This window comes from Miniopterus natalensis, chromosome 2 (assembly GCF_054644295.1).
Source record: "Miniopterus natalensis isolate mMinNat1 chromosome 2, mMinNat1.hap1, whole genome shotgun sequence".
In the NCBI taxonomy this organism is placed as follows: Eukaryota; Metazoa; Chordata; class Mammalia; order Chiroptera; family Miniopteridae; genus Miniopterus; species Miniopterus natalensis.
In genome coordinates this window covers 107,322,351-107,344,898 of record NC_142082.1, presented here as the reverse complement: position 1 = coordinate 107,344,898, position 22,548 = coordinate 107,322,351, and the positions used below count along the sequence as shown (strand labels likewise).

At 47.0% G+C, this 22,548-nt stretch overlaps 1 long non-coding RNA gene across 1 annotated transcript in view; it reads right to left on the bottom strand.

Moving 5' to 3' along the window:
- LOC107538879 (uncharacterized) overlaps window positions 1-4,964 on the bottom strand; it is an 87,440-nt gene extending 82,476 nt beyond the window's left edge. Inside the window, exon 1 of the long non-coding RNA XR_001603350.2 lies at window positions 4,893-4,964. This is a non-coding gene — a long non-coding RNA (uncharacterized LOC107538879). The remainder of the gene's footprint in view (window positions 1-4,892) is intronic.
- Between the last annotated feature and the right edge of the window lie 17,584 nt (window positions 4,965-22,548).

Genomic DNA, 22,548 nt, shown 5'->3' with positions numbered 1-22,548 from the left:
GCCACCACTATAGCTCTAGAGCGATGGTCAATTCTCAGTCATCCACGTGTGGAACAGCTATTTTATGAGAACTTACTTGCTGTCGGCTGTGGTGTAGCGTGGACTTACAGAAGACAGACCATTCCATGAAAACTATGATGAGGAAAGCAGGCTTCTACACAATTGAGAGCCGTACACAGAAACTTAGAATGGCGGGACTCCGGACACTTGGCCAAACCCAGGGACCAGGTAATGAGTGGTGAGCATCGTGTGCCTAAGGGAGAGGAAGCTCGTCTGCTCTTCTAAGAAAGCTTAGTTCTGGGTGATGATCGGCATCCCCTGCATGCTTAGCAGGATGCTGTAAATGCTTGTTGATGAACAGGCATCATTAGTTAATCCATCTGCAGGCTCTAAACACCCACAAGGGATTTGAATTCCGCACTACTGAAGCAGCGGCAGAAGCAGCAGCTGTCACTCAGCACCTGCCACAGGGGAACCGGCCAGATTTCAGAAAGGGTCCTCTGAGGCCAAAAACTGTAAGGAGGAGAGATTCCAGGGGAATCAGGGTGACAGCTGGGGTTGGAGGGGAAGGTGCAAAGAGGAGCTCAAGGAGGAAAAAAGGGAGGATGTGTGAAAAGCAAGTAACACTCCATGAAAATAGGGAGAAAGAGGAGAAATGGCAGGATGAAGCGGCAATCACTCAGGGAGGTTCTGGCAGGAAATCTTAAACTGCCTTTCCCAAGGACAACTTCCTGGCCACCAGAGGGCTCCTCTATTCCAAAAATATTATGGAAAAGTGACAAATGTCTCCAATATTTTCAACTCCAAGCATACACCTGTGAAATTTGTAATTTCTGTTTATGTGTACAAAAAATCGTCTTTGAGAGTTGGAGATTCTGGTTTGGATACTGTGTCCCTGAGTCAATGTGGAAAGAAATCATCAACGTCTGCTGTTTCTCTAGCTGCAAAAATGGAGAGGCGGCCCATATCTTAGATAAAGTCTAAGTCAGAATCAGGTGGAGGGGGAGCAGAGGGAGAAAAGGGCCTCAGCAAGTCAGACTTGAGATTGCAGAGATACAGATCACCTCTTCGCAATGTTCATATTTAGTTAAGGATGAAAAAGCCTCTATCTTGGGTGTTGTGTACCATCCTTGCCCTGGTGGAACTCATATATCAAAGAAAAAAAAAAGCACATGTGTTTGGTAAAAGGCTCAGGTTAATGGGCCAGTTCTGTCAATTTCTAACTATATGACCTTGGCCTAAACACCTGACCTTATAAACTATGGTTTTCTCCTCTATACAATGGAAAGTGTTCTTATCTCAGAGGCTGGACACAGAATTGAATTGAGATAATGCCTTTGAAGAGAGTTGGCAGCCCAGCCAGTGTGGCTCAGAGGTTGAGCATTGACCTGTGATCCAGGAGATCACAGTTAGATTCCCAGTTGGGGAACATGCCCGGGTTGCGGGTTCGATCCTCAGCAGGGGGTTTGCAGGAGACAGCCAATCAATGACTCTCACATCATTGATGTTTCTCTCTCCCTCTCCCTTCCTCTCTCTGAAATCAATAAAAATATATTATTTAAAAAAAGAGTTGGCAGACAGTAAAAGCTCATATCCACTTACACAAGTCTGCCCTACACGAGACTGACATCACCAAGAATACCAGCACAGTTGCGAAACTGGCACAAATCAAGCATGCTCTGTCTGAGGAAGAGAGGGTTTAGAATGGCATATATGCCTCCAAATATTTGAAGGACTATCACATGGAAGAGAGAGTAGAACTTCTGTCACCTCAAGGAATAGAAATAGGACACGTATTGGGAAATCAGATCAAGCTTGCTAGAGAATATGAATTACCTAATGTAAAAACGGAGTGAGCAGTCCATGTAAAATAGCAGGTTAGCTCATATCTGGGGGGTGTCCAAGGAGAAAGTGGGTGAGCAATGTAAAGGAAGTTGTAGTACAGATTCCCACATCAGGTGGGAAGGGCTGGATTATGTGGCCCACAGGAGCCTTTCCAACTCAGGGAATACTATGATTCTTTGTTCCACGCAAAGGGGAAAAAAGGGAAAGCATTGTTATGTCAGGCTGGTCAAAAGGATGGTCTGTTTTCCAACTTGGCGGTTGCGAACATGTACACTTCCCCCATGTTATATGCTCCCTGTGCAGCCGGCCAGCACTGACCTTATCCCTGGTCATAGTGTGGCTGGTTCCCAAGCCTTGGATAGTGACTTCATGCCAAGAGTAGTGTCATTCACATCAAAGATGGTTGATATAGATCCACTCCAGTATTTGTGGAATGACTGCTGTTTATGACAGCAGTGGGTGTCCAACAGAAGGGAGGGATGGAGGGCAGAGCTGGGAATAAGAAATGAAGAAGTGCTGAAGAAAGGGGTATAGGGTGGGTACGTGGGGCACTGAGTTGGCTTATAGTTCAAGCCTCTTTAGATCAAGCACTGAGTAACTGGGGTGCTTTTCTTCCCTTTCTTCCCCTGACAGAGAACAACCCTTTTTCTCACAGCCAAGGAACTCTGTCAAGAGGCAGGAGTCTGGAGATACGACTTTTGGAAACAGTTCTTCTATATGAGTCCCACTGCAAAACTAAATTTCATTTAGATCTTCTTTCTAAAGGGGTTAAGTGGGTTTTCATGGAGTTTCTAAGATAGAATGAGACGAAAGAGAAAGGTATTCCTAGCTCATGTGGAAGAGGGTTTGAAGGCAATCGGGGGAAGCAGTGTATCTCAGGGATTGAAGCATGGGGTTACAATCGAGAGAAACTTGGTTCTTAATCACAACCTGACCAATAACTAGATGTGAAGATTTCAAACAGTATTCAAGTCTCACTTTCTTTATCTATAAAGGAGAGATAATAATATCTCTTGGAATTTTACTGAAAATATCAAGTGCCCAGTATAGGACTTGGCACACAGTGGCTGGTGTTCAGATCATGATAGGTTGCTCTTTCTATTTATTATGGATCTGGTATCAGTCAGGAAGAAGGGACAAAGGAATTGGAAAAACCCCAGCTCAGATAGGAAGGATATACAAATTTAGAGAGTCTGAAGAGGGGTGTGGGTATGTTTGCCCTGAAGGTGTAACCAAGAGGCTGAATCTGGAGTTATGGAAATGAACTGGTATCTACACCACTGCATATGGTTTGGTTTGGGTAAGGAGAGGAGGACATGGGTGTGCACAATATGTAGGGCAGTGTCGGTTACCTTAAAAAGAAATAGATTGGATGATGTTGTATTATATTAAGGGAACAACATTCTCCCTGTGGCTACACTCTAGAAAGTAAATGGGCCGCTGTTCCATGTAAGGCTGCCTGTGGCAGGGCAATCATGGGCAAACTCTTCATGAACCAGTCTTGAAGTAATGGGTCTGTCGTAGGGCAGATGGTAGCCAGTAGCTCTGATGCCAGCAGAAGGGGAGATGCGCTTCAGTTGGGAAGTACATTATCCCTAAAGGGCTTCGCTATACTCAGGTCTGTTAAGACACTGGTATTACTGACCATGGGATATTATGAAAGTCATCTTAGGTGGTTTAAATATAAGGCCATTGCTCATGTGTGGGGGATGATGTCTCCCACCTTCACTGAACTGATACCTGGATACTTGACATATCATATCAGGTAACTGTACACATCTGCTGGCCCCAAATACAGGTGATAGTAAGTGTACAATATTTCATTGGCAGAACAGAAAAATACCATGATTTGTACAGGGCCATGTGGGTCTGTGGCAGAGAGGGAAAAGAACCAAATTCCAACTCTTAGCCCTGTTAGGCAAAGTGTCCGGCTAATGAACAGGGTACCAAATACTACAATAATCTCCCCTCCCCCTATTACTCTGCAGGGCAAATATAGTCACCTTTCCTCTGTAGACAAGGCCTTGGAAGAGATCAGTTAACTCTCTTCAAAACTTAAGCAATTTCCTTCTCAAGAACTCAAAGTAGGAGGGAATGCAAGTTACCTGTTCAGTTTGAAACAACATCCAGTCTCTCCTCCCCAACTCCCCACTCTCCACCCACCAGCCCACCAGCCCTGATGCAGCCTGAAGGGTCTGTAAATACAATGAATTTCAGATTTATTAAACCAGCACCCGTAGTAACAAGTAAGTACATTTTATACCATGACCCAGAACACACACACAAATACATATATTTCATGAAACAATACTTACTGCACGCATGGACTTTGATAGTTTTTATTCCATTGTATACTCATCCATTCAATGTTGTTAATGACCTGAATTTCACTGTATAATCTGAAGCTTAAACAATGTCCTTCACCACTGATCTCTCCTACCCACTTAAAAGTCTGCAATTGCTCTCCATTTCCTGGCAAATAAAGTCGAATTCCTTAACAAGACAGATAAGACCATTTATAATGGTCTTTATCTTCCATCTTCACCCAGGCACCCTTTGCCCCCCAAACCCCTAGGCACCTTGGGTCCTAGGAGACCCAAGCCCACTATGCACTCTCCCATCAATCTGCATTATTCATGCCGTATCCTCAGCCTAGACACACTTCCACTGCAAGAAAAATTTCTCTCCATCCTTAAGAAGTTTCCCAGGTATCACCTCCTCTGAAGACTACGCTGGCATGCCCAAGCAGAACCAAATTCTCCACTAGGCTCCCACAGTCTTTAGGAATTCTCTTTTTGCATAGCATATATGATCATCACATCCTCCTTATCATAGCTTAGATGTCCTCTATTTTTGAATTGATATAAATAATTTGAAAACAAAAACCAAACTTGTGTCTTTTCCTTGCCTTTATGATTGGCCATGGCCTTCTTCAACCTATCTCTACCCCCACCCCTCTATCTCCTTAAAGCTCAGAACCCCAAGGAGAATGGGCAGATCAGATTAAGAAAAAGGGGCACAGTCAAAATTAGTGAGGGCAAATCAACCTGGTTCTAGTTTCTCTTCCTCCAGACTGGCAGTTCTGTTTCAAGGGGATGCAAGCTTGGCAGAGGCACAACACAATTCGCCTGAATCACAGGAGGCTGAAAAATGCAAGGTGAGGTGGAGAAATCAAGGCAGAGTGATAATTTGAGGCTGGCTCATTTTGCAAAACCAGGAGCTGACAATAGGAACAGAATAAAAAAAAAATACTACTTCACAGGCCACAGGGAAACCCTGTTGCCAAACAAATGCCCTGCTGCAGTCTCAGACTGTAGGCAGTGGATGACCTGATTTACAACCAGTCACAGAGCTTAATGAACTCCCAGGTCACCTTTATCCACACAAAAATAACAACAAAAAGACCCCCAGGGCTCTGTAGTTTTCAAAGCAATTGGGGACACATTATTGCATTTAATTATGGAGTGTCAGAGCTGGAGGGGACTTTAAGAGGTCAATTAATCTAATCCCTCATCCTGCAGCAAATGAAAAGGAGGCTGTGAACAGGCGAGTGACTTGCCCAGGGTCATACTCCTGAGTTAGCAACAGAGTGCAGTGTTCTTTTTACAAACCATGCTTTTCCCACACAAAAGCTTCTAGTGCTTCCATGTTCTCCTTGAGTCAGACTGGATTTCAAAGCCTCTCAAATGAAGCAGTGTGGTGCCTACCTTATCTTTAAAAGATTCCCAGGCAGAGACTCTGCAGCCTCTCTCTGTCAACCCTTCCTATAATTTGCTGCCACATGAGCTAATCTTATCCCTATTACCAAGAGTGCCTAAGCCATTAACTCATCATTAACAGGTGCCAAATTGCCTCTTCTTTTGCACAAGATGTTCATTTAAAATCAAATTGCACATAAATCCCTCCAGTCTCTGCTCATTTCCCTCAGCCGCTGGCCTATTTTGGTCTAATTTGCTCCCAATCCCGTCTGCTCGAGAGTCTCCGAGATGACATGTGGGGAGAGAAAGCTGGGCGGAGCAGGGGAGCACCTACGGAGCTGTGCTGCGGCAGCTGGGGACGAGGGGCCACTGGGATGGCCTGCTGGAACTGAACTCATAGAACTGGAAGGTCTCTTAAGGACTCTTCTAGAACAACGCCCTCATCTGACACATGTGGAAGCTGAGGCTGGGAGTGCGAAGAAACTTGCTCCAGCAATGAAGGAAACCAAGCTACAACACCCCAAGTTTCCACACTCCCACACTTCTACCATCTGCCTTTGTTTGACTTTGCCAATGAGGAAACTGAAGCTTAAAGACAATTCTCTAAGATTATACAGCTACAAGGGCTGGATCCAAGGCTGGAATCACAGCGGCAGAGAGGCAGCGAAGGGAAGAAGGGGAAGCAACCCACCGAGCATTTCCCGAGTCAAGGCAGGGATGCCGCACAACTCCAGGGGGCACTATTCCTCCTGCGTGCTGTGCGCCCCCTGGCACTTGTGTGGCCCGCTGAAGATGGGGATGGGGGCACAGGGAAGAAAGGGCAGCTGCCCTGACCCTCCTGAAACCAGCTCCGAGGGGCCTGCCACCTCCGGGGCGCCCGCCCCAGAGTTGAGGTGCCTGGCCCCCAAGCACTGCCCGCGGCCCCTTCTCTGGGGAGCCAGGGACAAGGTCCGAATGCCTTCCCCCATTCAGTGGGATAATCCCTTTTGAATTGTTTAAAAAAAAAAAAAGAAAAAGAAAAAAAGAGCTGCAGCCAGCGAACCCTGCCTGACAACACCGAGGAATTTTTCCCAGGGATCGGCCGAAAGCTGACTCACATTTAAAGACTTGCCCAAAGTGGTCATGCCCCTCTGAGCAAATACCACAGGCATGTAAAACCTCGCTCCCCACGGCCTCCCGGCGGCGTGGACTCCCGGGCGGCGGCCGGCCCGGCCCCTGATTGGGCGAGCGCAGCGCCGCTGAGCCGGGGCGCAGCCAATCGGGGCGCCGCGGAGCCGCGTTGCTAGCCTGGCCGCTCCGGGGTCCGCAAGGGAGGCGCGGGCGGGGAGCTGTCACTGCTTGTTTCCTGTCCTGGGGGCGGGGGTGAAACGGGGTGGGAGGCTCGAGCTGTTTGTTTAGGCAGGTAAAGCCTGGGAGGGAAGTAAAAAGAAAGGCCTGAGCCGCCACCTACACTGCGGGCTGCCTCGGGGCCTCGGAGCGCCAAGTTTTCATTCCAGAATGTGAGCTGCTGCTGGCTGCCCGCGACAGAGGCTCCCCCGCCCCCCGACCTCGCAGAGCGCTCTGGTCTCGCTGGGCCCGGCTCAGGGGCGCGTTCCCGCGAGCCCCAGGACAGCATGTTCTCAGGCTGCCTCGGAACTCCAGTACCCACGAGTCATTTTGGGGGTACCCCCAATTGCAGAAGGCAAAAAGAGCCACACGGCCATAAACAGAGCAAGAGGTGTCGAAGGAGGTAGCAAGATCAGAGTTCTCATCCTGTTCACAGCTCAGTTAACGTGTGACCCTGGCTAAGTCTCTTCACAACTGTAGTTCTTGTTTTTCCTCATCTTAAAAATGAGCGATTTGGGCCCGATCATATTTAAAGTCCTTGGCTCTAAGATTCTGCAACACTGAGGAACACCGAGATCTGGTTCTTGTTCCTCAGTCCCAAACAGTTTCCCACCCAGCAGCCCCAGCCCTTTTCTTAACACAAGAATGGAATCCTATCATTTACCTCCTTGAGAGCAGCATCTGCCTCTCTCCCCGCCCCTTCTCCAGCTATTTCCAACCTCAGGTCTTTTTGCATGTGCTGTTCCTTTACCTGCAACCTCGCTTTCTCCCTTGGCTAACTCCTAACTCATCCTTCAGGCCTCAGCATAAATGCCACCTTCTTAGGCCCTCCCTGCACCCCGATCTGAATTAGGTCCCACTGCTAATTTCTCTTATGACACCCTGTGGTTTTCAATCATATCACATATCCAAAACTGTAATTTTATAAGTTTGTATTTACGTGCTTAATGTCTTCTCCACTGGAAAAGACAGAAGCCACTTCTGTTCGGTTTTGTACCACATCCCCAGTGCCTAGAACAGTGCTGAACACTCAATAAATATTAGGTTGAATTTACTCAAAAACTATCTTCAGGAGAGTAAACAATCATTGTACCCATTTAACAGAAGAGGCTGTGGGCGCTCAGACAGGTTAGGTAACTTACCTACATTTAAATAGCCTACAGGTGTTCAAATCTGTCTCTGGTCTTCTGTTTCTGTTAGGCAATTATATAAAATAATAGGCCATCCAAGAGGGAGCAAATGAATGCGAGACCAGATGGTGTTGGGTGTTGTGGTTTTGCTTCTGCCACCCAGGGCTCTTTCTAGCCCAAGGAAAATTCCATTCACTATTCAGTCAACAGGTATTTATGGATCACCTATTATGAGCCCAGCAGCGTAATGGTAAACAGGAGAGTTCCCTTCCAGAGCTTAATGGTTAGTATGAACCTAGAGACCACAAACTGCAACCTTACCTAGCAATGAGCACTGTGTCCATTTAGTAAAAAAATTTGGTCAGGTATTCTGATATTTTGTTGATTTCTCTTATGATATGTGGTAGGCTTAGCCTATATATATAAAATATATCTTTATTGATTTCAGAGAGAGGAAGGGAGAGGGGAAGAGAGAGAGAGAGAAACATCAATGACAAGAAGAGTTGTCACTGATCGGCTGCCTCCTGCATGCCCCTGACTGGGAATCGACCCTGAAACCTGGGCATGTGCCCTGACCCAGAATCAAACTGATCTCCTGGCTCCTAGGTCCATGATCAACCACTGAGCCACGCCTGGCTGGGCTTAGCCTGTATTTTTTATTGAACTAAAAAACGCATTCCCACACCTGGTAGAACTTTTTTTTTTAAATTTAGACTGCTGTTTTTTTTGGATTAGCAATGGGGTCTGGGAGGCAACCATGGTACTTCTAAAGGAGAAAGATGTTGAAGCAGGGAAGCATTACACATGGCAAGAGGCTTCTCTGGGCACCATTCCCTTAGCTGTGATCTAGAAGCTGGCCCTGCCATCAGCTCTACCACACACAAAACACCACCATCACCACTACCAGGTGACTGAGTCAAAATGACATAAAGGGGAGGGGACTCAGGATCAAGCCCCAGCTCTCCCTGATAGCTAAGTCATGTGATCTCTGGCAAATCACTGCCGTTCCAAGCTCCAGACTCCTCATCTGGCCCAAATGGCTTTCTAGCGATGAAGCATCTCTGAAATGAAGAACTGTCTCCATTACTTTATTTCATCACTTATTGAGCAAGCATTTATTAATCATCTGCTATGCACCAGGCACTCTGTTCAGCATTGGGACACAACAGGGTGCAAAACTATCTGATCTCTTTCCTTAGGAGCTTATAGTCCAAGGGGAGAAAGTCTGATATAACCGTCAAACAATCCAATTAAACAATCACCCACCAATCCCCTTACACATATAATTACACACTGAAATGAGTGCTAAAGGGTGATCACATCAGTGTGCAAAAACCCTGCTGCAGAAAGGCTCCTGTACATTCAAGGAACCAGAGAAAGGAAGCATGGCTGGAGGAGAGAGAAAGGAGGGGAGGAGGGCCAAGATCCTTCAGGGCCTTGTAGAACAAGTTAGAGATTTCAGCCTTAATCCTAAAAGCAATGGGGAGCCACTGGAGGGTTTTAAGATGAGGATTATATGTTCCAGTTTTTACTTGTAAAATATTACCAGCTGAGGCATGGGGCATGAGTTAACTGAGTAGGGAGGAGGGGAGGCCAAGTGGTGGTAAGAAGCCATGTTAGGAGGTGAGAGATGATGAGAACTTGGGTTATGATGATGGTGGTGCAGGAGAGAGAGGTTGTCAGACTGTAGAGAATCCATCAACAATGATCTATTTCCAAAGCCCAGTTTTCTCATGCCCCATGCCCTCATTTTATCCCAGTACAAAGTGCGTGTCAGATTGTAAAACCCAGCCCTTTTCAAACCTACTAAGGCTCCACCATCCTTCCTCTATATTTGCTTGTACTCATTCTCATTCGCTCTGGAAGATGGACATACCACGTGGATGGATCCTAAGGCAGTAAGTCTTCTAAACGTATCTGTCTCTTTTCTCCCTTCCATCCTCCTATGTCCTCACATCCACGGGCCATCTTTTGGAGGGTGCCTTGGCCTTTCCATTGAACCGCATTGCAGGGCAGGGACTGCGCCTGGTCCTTGGAATTCCCTTGTGGTTAGCACTGGAGGTTCAGAGCCTGCAGTGGACTCTTTGAGGGCAAAGCCGCTGGGGAAGGGCGTGGTGAACAGGCCATTTTCCATTTCTATACAAGGCCCCTTCGTGTACAGACCCATTTTATTTGAGTCCTGCCAGTCTTGCCACCTCCTGCTTATTGTTCTCGTGAGCCCTAGAAATGCCCCTGGCCTGTTTCACTTTTGGTTTCCTGGTACTCACACCCTGCCTCAGGCTGCGGTGTTTCCACTGAAGAAGGAATGCATCACCTGCTCCTGTGGTTACTCCATATGAAATGAGCCTTGTCTACATGAGAAAATGTGTGTGTTCAGCATTTTAATTGAACCCTTCCACTGACCTCTAACGGGAGGTGTCTCTACCTGAAAAAGGTACAGTTTTGTGCGGATAGCTCTGAGCCACGGAACTTCTTTGGCTGGCTCACCCCATAGGAACCTCAGTGATTCCTCAGTGTGCTGCCTCAGAAACCAGTTAGCTTCACACCAGAGAAGCCCCAGCTCCCCATCCTCTGTCTCCCACAGTCCCTGGCAGTTTTTGGTCCCAAGAGTCTAGGTGAGAGAATGAATAACTCTGGGAACCCAGTCATTGCTCTGGGAACCTCTCCTCTTGGAGTGTGTGTAGCAGGGCAGTGAGCCGTCTGCTCTATAAAAGACAGCACTTGTTCAGAGCTCTGAGCTCCCTGGACAGCAGCCCCCTACCAACACTCAATGTGGGCAGAACTCAGGCCTGGTGCCAGAGAGAAAGCAGGGTATCTGATGGGTCTATCTCTGTGCTATCTACCAGTTCATAAAGCAATTAGCAGAATGGCCTGGCCCTTTGCAGTTTCCATTCATCCTTTCTTTTCTTTATTCATTCACCAGACTAAGAAGAGTTAAGCAAGGGCAGGGATCATATAGTATTCATCAGCATATTCCCACCTCTTAGCACACAGCCTCTTCAGTGAATGAACCCATTCAACAACCATTCACCAAGTACTTGCTGTGCAAGGCCCTGAAGGATACAAACAGGCATGGGACACAACTCCTAGCTTTCCAGTAACTTATACCCTAGTGGGGACACAGTTGTGCCACAGTGATTAATTGAGCTTTAACTGTGGGCCAGGGCTGGAGTGAGGCACTGCTGAGAAATGAGAAACAGGCCCCCAAACCAAAAATAAGGACTCCACCCCTCCAAGATCTGCCCCAACTCCTAGCATTGATTTTTTTTTTTTTTTCCTCCCACCAGCAGTCAAGGGCTGGGCCCTTTGTGCCAGCTCTGGGCTTCATAGCTTGGACCACTCCTCCACCTCTCTGGGATCCCATGGCCCACCCCTGGTGCCTGTTTTCAGCACAAGAAGAGAGGCAGGCTGTGTGGTTTAGTACACTGGTACAGTCTGACAGGTTCGAGGTGGAATCCAGATTTCATCACCCCCTTGCTGTCTAAAGTTGCATGTGTTATTAAGGCTTGCTGAGCCTCAGTTTCTTAATCTACAAAGATGACAGCAAACATCCATGAGGCTTTTACACTGTGCCAGGCTTTCTAACTTATTCAGTCCTCCCATCATCAGTGATCTCCGTTTTACAGATAAGAAAGAAAATGAGGCACAGGGAGAAAGCAACTGGTCTGCAGCGCGGAGAGCAGAATTTAGGCCCATGAAAGTCGCTCTCAGGGTAGCCCCCAAACCCAAGCCAGGCTTTGGCCCATCACCCCCCTCTTTTCAAGCCTTCTCATTCTCTGCCTCACATGCCAGTTGCACCCAAGCAGAGAACGTCTCCTGGCATCACCGCCCTTTACTGAAACACGGATCCTTCTGTCTGTTTCTCCAGACCTTGACCTCAAGTCCAAGCCCAGACTTCAGACACGTCCTGATGCTCCACCCCACCCCCCACCCTGCACCCCCACCCCGGCCTGCCACTCAAAGAAATTTCCCTGAACTCACCCTCCTCTTCCCTGGGCACACAGCCTCAGGTCAGCGGTCAGCGGTCAGGTCCTCTGACCCGGCTCCTCCAGCACTCCCCTTTTCCCGGCCTGCCCCAGCAGGCTTTCAGCCTCAATTGACTCCTGCTGTTTTCGCCTCTCCAGGCTCTTGCACACTGCTTCCTTTACCCCTTTCATCCCTGCCCCCCACTCGGCTCCCACATCCTGCCCTGGGGCCCTCTCCCTGGCCCCAAGAAGTCTGTCTCAGTATTGTTCTCAGCTTCCAACATTAGCATTCTCAAAACCCACATTTGCATTTTGATGGCTCCTGTCCCAGCTAGACAGGGGTACACTTTGATGCATATATATTTTGGAGAGGAGAGCTTCCCCCTGCACAGTGTCTAATTTTCCACTTTGATTCAAGTGCATTCTTTGGTTCTGGCCTGATTTACTCTGGGCCAAGACAGACTTTAGCCAGCACCTTTAGGCTATGCTGAGGCCTATAAGATAACGGAAAGGCTTTGCCTTGTGGGAGCTCGAGGGAACAGAAGTCTCACTTCCCACGCCTCCCAATCCTGCTCGGAACATCAAAGCTTCTTGCAAGCTTGCATCTGCAACTAGCGGTCTCCCCTCCCAGGCTCAAGGGCCTTGGCATTTCCTAACACAACTGCAGGGACACCCACCTGAGATATGAACAATCTCAGGCCTTGAATCTAGGAAGAGCCCCCAGAAGTAGGCAAGGAGGATGGGCTACAGAAGCCACTCCAGAGAGCCTAGCTATCCTGTATTTCCCTATTTATAACCTGAAGTCCATAGGGTTTCAATGAAGGGATAAAGTGACATGGGACCAAGACTGTATTCTCATCTACAGCATGAGTGTTGGGGCTGTTAGTTTTTATATGCCTCTGAGTTGCTGGGGTTCAGCCAGAATTAGAACAGCCAAGTGCCAAGCAACAGAGAGAAAGGAATCTCCTGCCAGGTCTCCAGGGGTTTCAGGGCTACTTTTTACAGAGGTTTAGGGAACTGTGGTTTGTATGGCAGGGTTTCCTAGGGTTTTATCCCCACTTCAGAGTGATTTATGATTCCTATTCCATTGAGAAGCTCTCAACATTCATTTCCACCTACAGCTGAGTTCTTTCACGCAAGGACCCTAAATAACATATGTGTGGCGTGGGGGTGAATATTGAGGCACTTTGGGGTCGGGAAACAGAGACAGACATCAGAAAGGGCTGGGGTTGTCATCTTGGAGGCTTCTGACTCCAGGGTGGCAGGAAGCTCAGCCGGACAGGGCAGCAGCAAAGGAAAGAAGAGGAAATCTTGATTCCTCCAGTTTAGCCAAGATTCACCTAACTTTGCTTGGAAGAGTTCTATATTCCTGGCTCTGCGCTGGTGACTAATGTTGATAAAAAAACACATAGAAGTTGGTTAGCCTAAATTTCAAGAAATTTATGTTCTAGTGGGAAATAAATAGATGTATCATAATATTAATTACTTCCTATGTGGGGTATTTTTACATGTATTATTTCTAACTTTCACAGCAAGGTTATACTCTGCTGCTCATTTTACAGATGGGAGGAAAAAAGTTCATATTAAAGGGTCAAAGGTCACATTGCCAGGAAGTTACTGAGCCAGAATTCACACTCTTTGAACTTCATGACCCAAGCTCCTTCCCCAGCACCAAAGTGCAAGGCAAAGACAAACCCAAATACCCAAAGATCTGAAATAACCAAGTGCTATGGGGCTTCAAGGAGGGAGGGCCCACATCTATCTGTGAGAGTCCAATCCAGCTCCATATAAGACACCTACTCTAGCTGTAGCTTGAAGGGAGGTAGTGATGCAGGCATCCTTGGGGTCTGGGGGCCCAAGGGTCTGCAACCCACTGTGGATTCTTGGCTTCACACAGGAAATAATTCAGATTTGAACCAGCATAGAGTTTAAAGTGAAAGAGAGCTTATCAGTGAAGCAGTGAGACAGAGAATGGGCTACTCCACAGACAGAGCAGCCCCCCTTATAGAATTTACTTCCTTTATTAAGGTTCATTTAATTGGGGGGGGGGGGATAGCTCATTCAATGAGTGGGAGGAATATTCAGGATCTCCCCGGGAAAGGGGTGGACATTTCTCAGAGGAACTCTGTTGGCCATTTTGTGTTTGTTTATGGGCTCTCTGTTTCCTATCATGAGGCTTGGGACTTGGGTTATGTCATATAGCATGCTAATGTATTATAATGCGCGTATAATGAGGCTAGGGGTTACCGTTAGGTGAAATTAGTCCTCATGTTGGATGGAGCTGGTCTCTGTGGTTTTAAACCATAAATCCGGGGGGGGGGGGTGTCTTCCTTCTTCTTTACAACTCCTGTATCTTTTATCGATTACAGCTGTTCGGCCACATACCCTCTATCTCAGTAGGAGTCTATAGGGAGAGATGTCCAGGGGGGCACAGGGAGCAGAATCACTGAGATGTATTGGGAAAATAGCTTATCATCCTGGGGCACAGGGTCTGAGAAGAAAAAGGTAGAAGAAGAGGTTGGCACCAGGACACAGAGAGCTCTGTAGGCGTCCAGACATATTCTATAAGGACCATGGCAGATTTTTTTGAGTAAGACAGTGATGTGAGAAAAGAAATATTTAGCAAAAAAACACCACAAAACCTCAAGAAGACATAACTAATGAGTCCTGGAACAGGAAAGGATAAAATGACAGGAGATTCAGGCCATTGAAATCCAAGCGAGGGAAAAAGAGACCCTTACAAAGCAGCCTGAGAATGGCAGGTGGTATTAAGTATCTGAAACGGTTTGGAGATAGAACAGGGATCAGGAGCATGAATGAGGTGTGGGCTGAAGCTACAGAGTTGGAAACTGCAAGTAAAAAGGTGGTGATTGAAACTCCAGGAATGGATTTGAGCAACAAGGGGTAACAGAAGACAAGAGAAGTAGGGGTCAAATCTAGACTCAAAGGTCATAGGGGGGAAAGGTGAAAAGCAAAGAAGACAGAAAAGAGAGTGGTGGGGCTGGGGTAAGAAGAGAAGCAACTTAGGACACCACGTGAAGAGAAAATTAAATTCTGAGGTGGCTAATGGTATCAAATATGTGTTCTCCTTTGTGCCTAAATCACACCTAGCAGACTGGGGCGTGATCCCAGCCCTGCCGCCTAGCCTTACCCTCTTTGAGCATCAGTGTCCTCTTTTGTAAAAGGGGAATGAGAGTGGGAGCCTACACCATTGCTGTGAGAAAGAGCACGTTGCAGGTGCTCAGTCAATGGAAGCTCTCATTGTTATAACTGTCATTTATTTAGGTTATTCTTTTCCAAGTTTAGGAACTTGAGATAAGGGAGCAGGTCTTTGTATTTACCCCACTCATCTGCATAACGCCTCACACGTTATAGCCGCTCTTGAGATGGTTGCTGACTGCTGGGGAAGTGGGACAGAGGAAGATCCTCTGTTGCGGCCTTTGTTGCTGCCCCGACCATTAGCCTTTGTTGACAGTTTATTACCGTCAGCTATTAGTCAAGAAGGCGCTTGAGAGTCAAGAACAAGGACTTTTAGAGATTCTAAACACCAGCCCTCTCCTACTCTCTGCTTCAGTTTCTCTATGTGGAATATCAACCTCCAATTTCCATTTAGATGCTGCGGACAGAGACCCACGAGGGCAAGACAGCAGCCCAGTGATGTGATTGGTTCCAGGACTGGGTTCAGAGTGGGGTCGTGGGGACCAATGGTCGCCAACTGCATTCTCCCAGACAACGCTGTGGGAAGGACATACTGCTTTCTGGACTTCCACGATCTCAGTTGGTGAGGGATGGGTGGGAGGAGCCTGGAGGAGCAAAGGTAGGCAAGGTCAGGTTGGCAGCTACCCACAGCCCCTTAGTGAGGTGAGGGGTGGGAAAGCAGAGTTTGGGCAAGACCAAGCTCAGGATGGCTTGGCTGCACCTTGAACCTGAATCCAAGGTGCCTTTCTCTCAGCCTTGAGGTAAGGGTAGAGTAGTCCATTCCAAGGGTCTGGTCAAAGGACTTTGAGAAGGAATTCTTCCCTCTCACCAGCACATCTTGGTGTGTTCTTACTGAGGCCGGCTCAGAGTCTGCCCTGGGAACCATCTGCTAAAATGGCCTCTCCACTAATGATGACATTTTTGCTTGTGTATTTTGGGTGAGGGGAGGGAAGTGAGGAAGGGTTATAAGGGCCCAGAAGTGTTTGAAAGCCTGTCCTCCCCCATTGTCTTGGCTGTCCCAGGCTTTGATAATGCCAGAGGCTGAGATAGCTACTGAACTATCAGACCAGCTTTCACGGAGCTGGCGGCTCGACTTTCATCTCTGTTTGTGGCCAAGGACAGGGACATGGGGGCCAGCACCCAGGCTGGCTAATGAGTAATTGGGAGCCTTGTCTGGGCGCAATCCTGGGACATGCACTCTCATGACCTTGAGGTTGCTGGAGCAGGCCTCATTCATCTTGAAGCCTGGGCCAAGGCCAGGAGGCCATTTCCTCTTTGTCACCTCTGCTACTACCTTCGAGTGGAGTCAGGGTTGTATCCCACCAACCCCACCCCCAACTCCACCTTCACTTAAATGCCCTGGTTTGGGTTACTTATGAAAGTTATTCCAAAGGCTTTTCCTTCTTCATTCTCCTTTGGTTACAAAGAAAACTAAGGTGCAACTCTCGCTTCCATGTCAGCCACCAACTGTACTCCCTCTAGTTACCTCCTTTCTCTACTAACTGAGGATTTGTACAATTTCCCCTCCAGGACTGGTGAAAAAAGCCATTGAGAGGTCAGAAACACACCTTTGTGAGTGGATATGTCACCTTGATCTTCCTTCCTCGGGTCAGATAATTTCCCTTTTAGACAAGGACCTTGAATGGCTGTCCAAACACGAGACCGTCGTGCTCTTGCGGACGCATCCGACAGAGTTGCCACCCAGATGCCTTTGCTTCCTCCCCCTCTTCCTCAGCATACTCTTCATACCCCTGCTTTGTGTGGGAATTCCTTCTAATGTGTCTGTCATTTGCTTGCAGCTATGGGGCAGTTACCTAAACTCTTCTTTTCCCCTCTGTACAAAGGTGCTTACAATCACCCCTCAAAGGGCTCCAGGGGAACTGCAGCAAAATGGGAGGTGTCAAGCGCCAGACAATGAAAATACAGTAATTCTCTGCATTGGAGCGCACGTCTGTCCTATTCCCTATCAGCAACTGCTTTCCCAGCCAGAGAGAATGCAGTAGCACGAAATACTTGAAAATCTTTTCCAAATGAATGAATGAATAAATGCATTGCTAATGGAAGCAAATATATGTGGGCATCTGTTCTCTGAGAATAAATCGGTTCAGCGATTATGGAATGTCACAGTGTGGTGAGGAGTTGAACCAGGCACATGCAAACCATGCCCCAAGACAATTGAATGGGGCCTGAAAAGTATCAAGACTTTCCTGTTTTCTTTGGGCTTAGTTTTTAGGGAAATTAGTACTTGAGAAAGAGCTTTAGCCACTGACAAAACTTAATTTGATTGTAGCATTTGTATTATGCTAGGTGTTTGATAAATTTCTATGGAATGAAGAAATGGATGAATGATTGAGAAAAATTAGCCATCAGCAATGGGAACAATGTCATCTGAGCTGTTGGCTGCTTGGGCGTTTTTCAGGGATCTGAGTACCAGCTTGCTGTGTGGTCTTTGCTGTGCCTCTTACCTTTGGTGCCTCCATCCCCCCTCTCTGAGCCACAAGGCCACATGATCCCCAATCTCTGCATCTCCTTACAGGAGTGCTAGAAGGCAAATACCACTAGGGACACAGGCCTTCAGGTAACCTCCTAGGCCAATCTCATGAGAACATGACCATATATCTTTCTGGGCTTTTAGAGCAAGCAGAGTTGAGGGAGGGGATAGGAGAGGAGGGAGGGGGAAAATGAACTGGACAAGTCACTCCAGGGCAGTGAAGCCCAAGAAAGCGCCTTTATCTTCATTCCTGCTATGCTTCATTGACTTCATTATTGTCCTGTCTCCAGGACAGGGTCCATTCTCCCTCACTGCACAGCTAGGCGGTCTCCCAGGGGCTGGGCCTGGCAACACAGAGGAAAGGCAGGCAAAATATGGGTGGATTAACTTGCAAAGCTATTCCTCTCCCCCCGCCACCCCCATCCCTGCTTTAAAGCAGCTGTTCCTTCAGGAAATTCTGACAGGCCCCTCAGAATTGCGGCTGGGGACTATGGCTGGCAGGGCTCTGGGCTGGTTCGGCCCAAGGCTGGGAGTCAGAACTCTGAGACTGATCCTGTAAGGAGGTCCAGGAGGGTTCAGTGACACCTATGGAGCTCAGAACAGCTGCTTGGTCATGACAGAAGCTCAAATTCTACCTCCTCCAGTAAGCCTTCTGAGCTTACCCCAGCTGGATGCTCCCTTCCCAAGTCCTATAGAGTTGTCTTGTTCCTTTTGGGAGACTTAATACCCTGTCTTTTGTATTCCCGTTATTGCATAGTTGGTTCCTTTCTCACTAGTCTAGGAGCTGCTGATGGGAAGAATCTTGGTCTAATTTACTTTGGTCATATGAGTACTTAGTTGGCCAGTCCTGCGGGAGGCACTTACAAAATATTTAATGACTCAGTGAAGAGGTAAGCGCCCATGGCGCACCTACTGGCCTACTCACTTCTTCAAGTTATTTCTTTCATTCCTCCTGTTTGTACTTTCTGTGCTAGAAAGGACACCAGGAGAATGGAGATGAAGGTTGAAGCACCTCAAATACCTGTCCTGGCCACGTGTGTGAGAAATCTCAAGGAGGAGGAGAGGGCAGTGTCCTGGTGGAATGAAGTCCCAGAAGTAAAATAATCAGAGGACCATTTAGCCGAGTGGAGTATACATGGTGCTAACCCTGGGCCCCCATTTCTGGTTTGGGAGCCTGTCCTGTTTGTAAGGTTACAGCCTTGCTCTGTGAAATACTAGCTTGAGCAAACCTGCTTTTTACAGCTCCATTTTGAGCTTCGAAGAATGAGACCCCATTGCCTTCAAAGAGGCAGTCTAGTAAGGTGGATAGGATAACAGGGTCTAGAACCAGACTTCTGATACTTAGCCCTGTCACCACTAAGTAAATGTGGAAATTTAAGCAAGTTGCTTAATCTCTCTGTGCATATGCAAGTGAGGAAAAAGATAGAAGCTACTTCAGAGAACATTGAGGATTACAGGACTGAACACACATAGGGCTCTTAGAACAGTGCCCGGCATTGCTCGCTGTTTCATGATTGAGTTCAGAACTATAATCTTATGATCCTAAGTAACTGAGGTATTGGCTCCCAAAGGCCCATAATGATATGTCTGTTAATTGAGTAACTTTTTCTGGCTCTTCACTAAATGCAAAATGCACTGGAAATCCACCCCTTCCACTATTCCCAACCTCTGACCTTTATCTCCAGTGACCTCTGACCCTGACTGGGTCAAAATGTGTAGTCTCAGCCCAGGGAAAAGACTGGCTGTATTCAGCCCAGGTATGCCTGACCCTGTGTCAACCTAGACAAACAGCTGCCTTCCGGTGAGGAAATGTGATAACATTCCTGAGGCTTGAGTGGGCTACACTGTGTGTTGGCTGCAATCCATTGTGCTCACTGCCGAAAGCCATTCATCAGCCGACCAAAGTCATTCCAGCAAACTTCCCACAGCCCCTACCTTGGTTAGAAGAGCTTCAGGGGCCTTAGTGTGCAAACTCTCACACATGTAGTTAAATCACCTACCTGCTGTGCTAAATGCCAAGGTCTGGCTCTGATATTTTGCTGCCAGAGAATGGTTGAGGCAAAAGGAGCTCAAAGCCTGGGGTAGGGTGAGTCAGTGGTCAGTGCCGTAAACTTTTCTTTAAGAGGACTTAGTTTAGGAGCCTATGTGCAGGACTATTTCCAAAGGAAATCCAGTGAATCTATTGACAAAGACCTGGGTGGGAAACAAAACATCAAACATCAGATAGGAAGAAAGTCAGCATTTATTTCATTCAAGGCACGCTTTAGGTCCTGTGCATAATATTTACCACAGCCCTATGAGGTGTATTTGGAAACCTGAGTCTCAAAGATGTGGGGTGACGTGGTTAGTGCCATCACATAACTTGTACGTAGAAGAGTTTTGAACCCAAGTCTTCTGACTTCTGGCTGAGTGCTTAGTTGACTGTTCACATCTGTTCATTCTAGAAAGGGCCTTGGAAACTGATCTTGCCCAGCCTCAATCACATGAGTTTTGTAGAAAATTAACCTCATGAGATGCCTCCCGATAAAGGGTTCTGTACACCCCCCTGGTGGATATTCATGATGCACATTGAAGGCTCTGAGATGGTCTGCGGGTCCGCCTAGAGACCCATTTAACCTAGTGTTTCCGAAATGCATTAACTACAGAGTGCCTTTGTTCTTGTAACAATCATTAACCACCTGAGGAACTGTTCTCTGGAACATGCCTTGGGAAATACATGTATTCACATATTGATGGGGAAATTGAAGCACAAAGCGAGGAAGTGACTTGCCTGAGGGCAGCCAGTGAAGCTGGTAGAGCTGGGATTGGAACCCGGTATTTCTGACTCTCAGCCAGAGGTTTTCTGACTGACAATGTTCATTGAGTTGTTATAGACCCAGTGGGGATCCAGAGTGATGACAAGACATAGAATTTACCTGTGGAGAGGCCCTGAAAGTGTCTGAAGACCATTATAGCCAACATTATCGGCAAAAGGCATAGGATATACAGCTGCTGAAGAGAGATAAGATCAAAAGAAGGGTTACAAGTAGGGCTGAAGGGGTGGGTCTAGGAAGGATTTCTGAAAGAGGTAAGTGTGGGGAAAGATTTTGAGAAGCCAAGTCACTTTTAAAAGAAAAATAATTAAATGTAAAAATGTGAAAATCTTACTTTATTCATTTAGGAAAGTGATTTCAATCCACCTTCTGATGTTGTCATACGGAATGTTGAACAGTTATGGCTCCTACACACTTGGAAAAGATTAGCTAACCCTCCAAAATTTTTTTACTCTTGCCCCCAGATGTGCTAACTGAGTATCTTACTTGGACCTCCATAAACCACCATGACATCCTTTGCTCTAGTGTGAGGCATGAAGAATTCAGGGATGAGAGCAATGCGTTTGGAATGAGAAAAATTCATGTTTGAATCCTGGCTCTGTGATTTGGGTCCTTCCATTTGTCTTTTCTGGGTCTTAGTTTTCTCAGTTGAAAAAAAGGAGTAGATCCAAATGTGGGCCACAGACAGTCAGCATCAGAATCACTTGGGTTAATGAAAAAGACAGACTCCTGGGCCCTGCCCAAGACTAGTCATGCGGAATCTCCAGCTCCCTGGGACTTTAACAAGGGCACCAAGTCTCTGCTGTGGAACGAGGGTTAGGAACCATTGGACTAGATTATTTCTGAGCCCCTTGCAATTCTCAAATGAGTTGTTTAAGCTTACTGAATGCTTCTCCTAAAGGGAAATACTAATATTCACTTCCAAGTAGTATATTATATCAACATATTGAGGACTTTGTAAACTCTAAAACTGCCTACAAACATGTAATATCAATATTCTGATTGAGAAACAACTTTGATGTAAAAAAACTTACTTCATAAGGAAGCTTGCACCCAAATGTGGAATTTTTCTATATAGTACCGCATGAAACTTTAAAATTGAGCTGGTCTCAAGCACAACAATGAAATATATAAAGCTTTTTGTTTGTCTGTTAATGCTCACCTGAAGATTTTTTTCCCATTGATTTTTAGAGAGAGTAGAAGGGACGGAGGGAGAAAAAGAAAGAGAGAGAGAGAAAGGAGAGACATCGAGGTGAGAGAGACACATAGACTGGTTGCCTCCCCCACATGCCCTGACAGCGGCCAGGATTGAACCTGCAACTCAAGTATGTGCCTTTGACTGGGAATTGAACCCAAGACCCTTCAGTGCACCGGCAGAATTTCTCCCACCACTGAGCCACATGGTCCAGGTCTAAATGAAGCTTTTACTTGGTAATATTTTTAACCTTTGGGACTTCTTCAGCTCCCTTAATCTTCCCTCACTTTTCCAGGTTACCCAGAGGAAACACTGCTAAAACGGTTTACACAAAGTCAGTATTTCCCAAAATGTGTCCTGTTGGAATACTAACAGGCGTTAGGGGTAAAAATGGGGGAGGTTCCTGGATCTGCTGCTTCTTGGGAAATGCTGTGCGAACCAGATTTTCTTAAGCATTCTGAGAGACTTTACTGTGCTAATGTGAACTGTGACTCTGCAAGCAGGCAAAAGGTATGACTGGCACAGCTAAGCATATGTGATCAGGAAACCCTTTTACTGAGGGCCATCTCTCAGAACTAGGACACTTTTGCATTAAGATTTCAGTCATTCTATGACTTCTTCCTCCTGTGTTCCTCCTTTTCAAATTACAACAGCTGGGATGGTGAGGCTCAGTTCTAACACCTGGCTGTGCATCACCTGGGATGCTTTTCATACATGAGTCCCTGGGTCCCACCCAGGCGCACTGACTAGGTATGCAATCAGCCCCAGATCATCTTTGGGCTGGTTATTGGGAATCCGCCAAAGAATGAGTCACTGCAGGCATCTAAGTGGGAGGAATTCTTTTGGCTGAAGAGGGTAAGAGAGGGAGAAAGGGTGGTCCTCCAGCA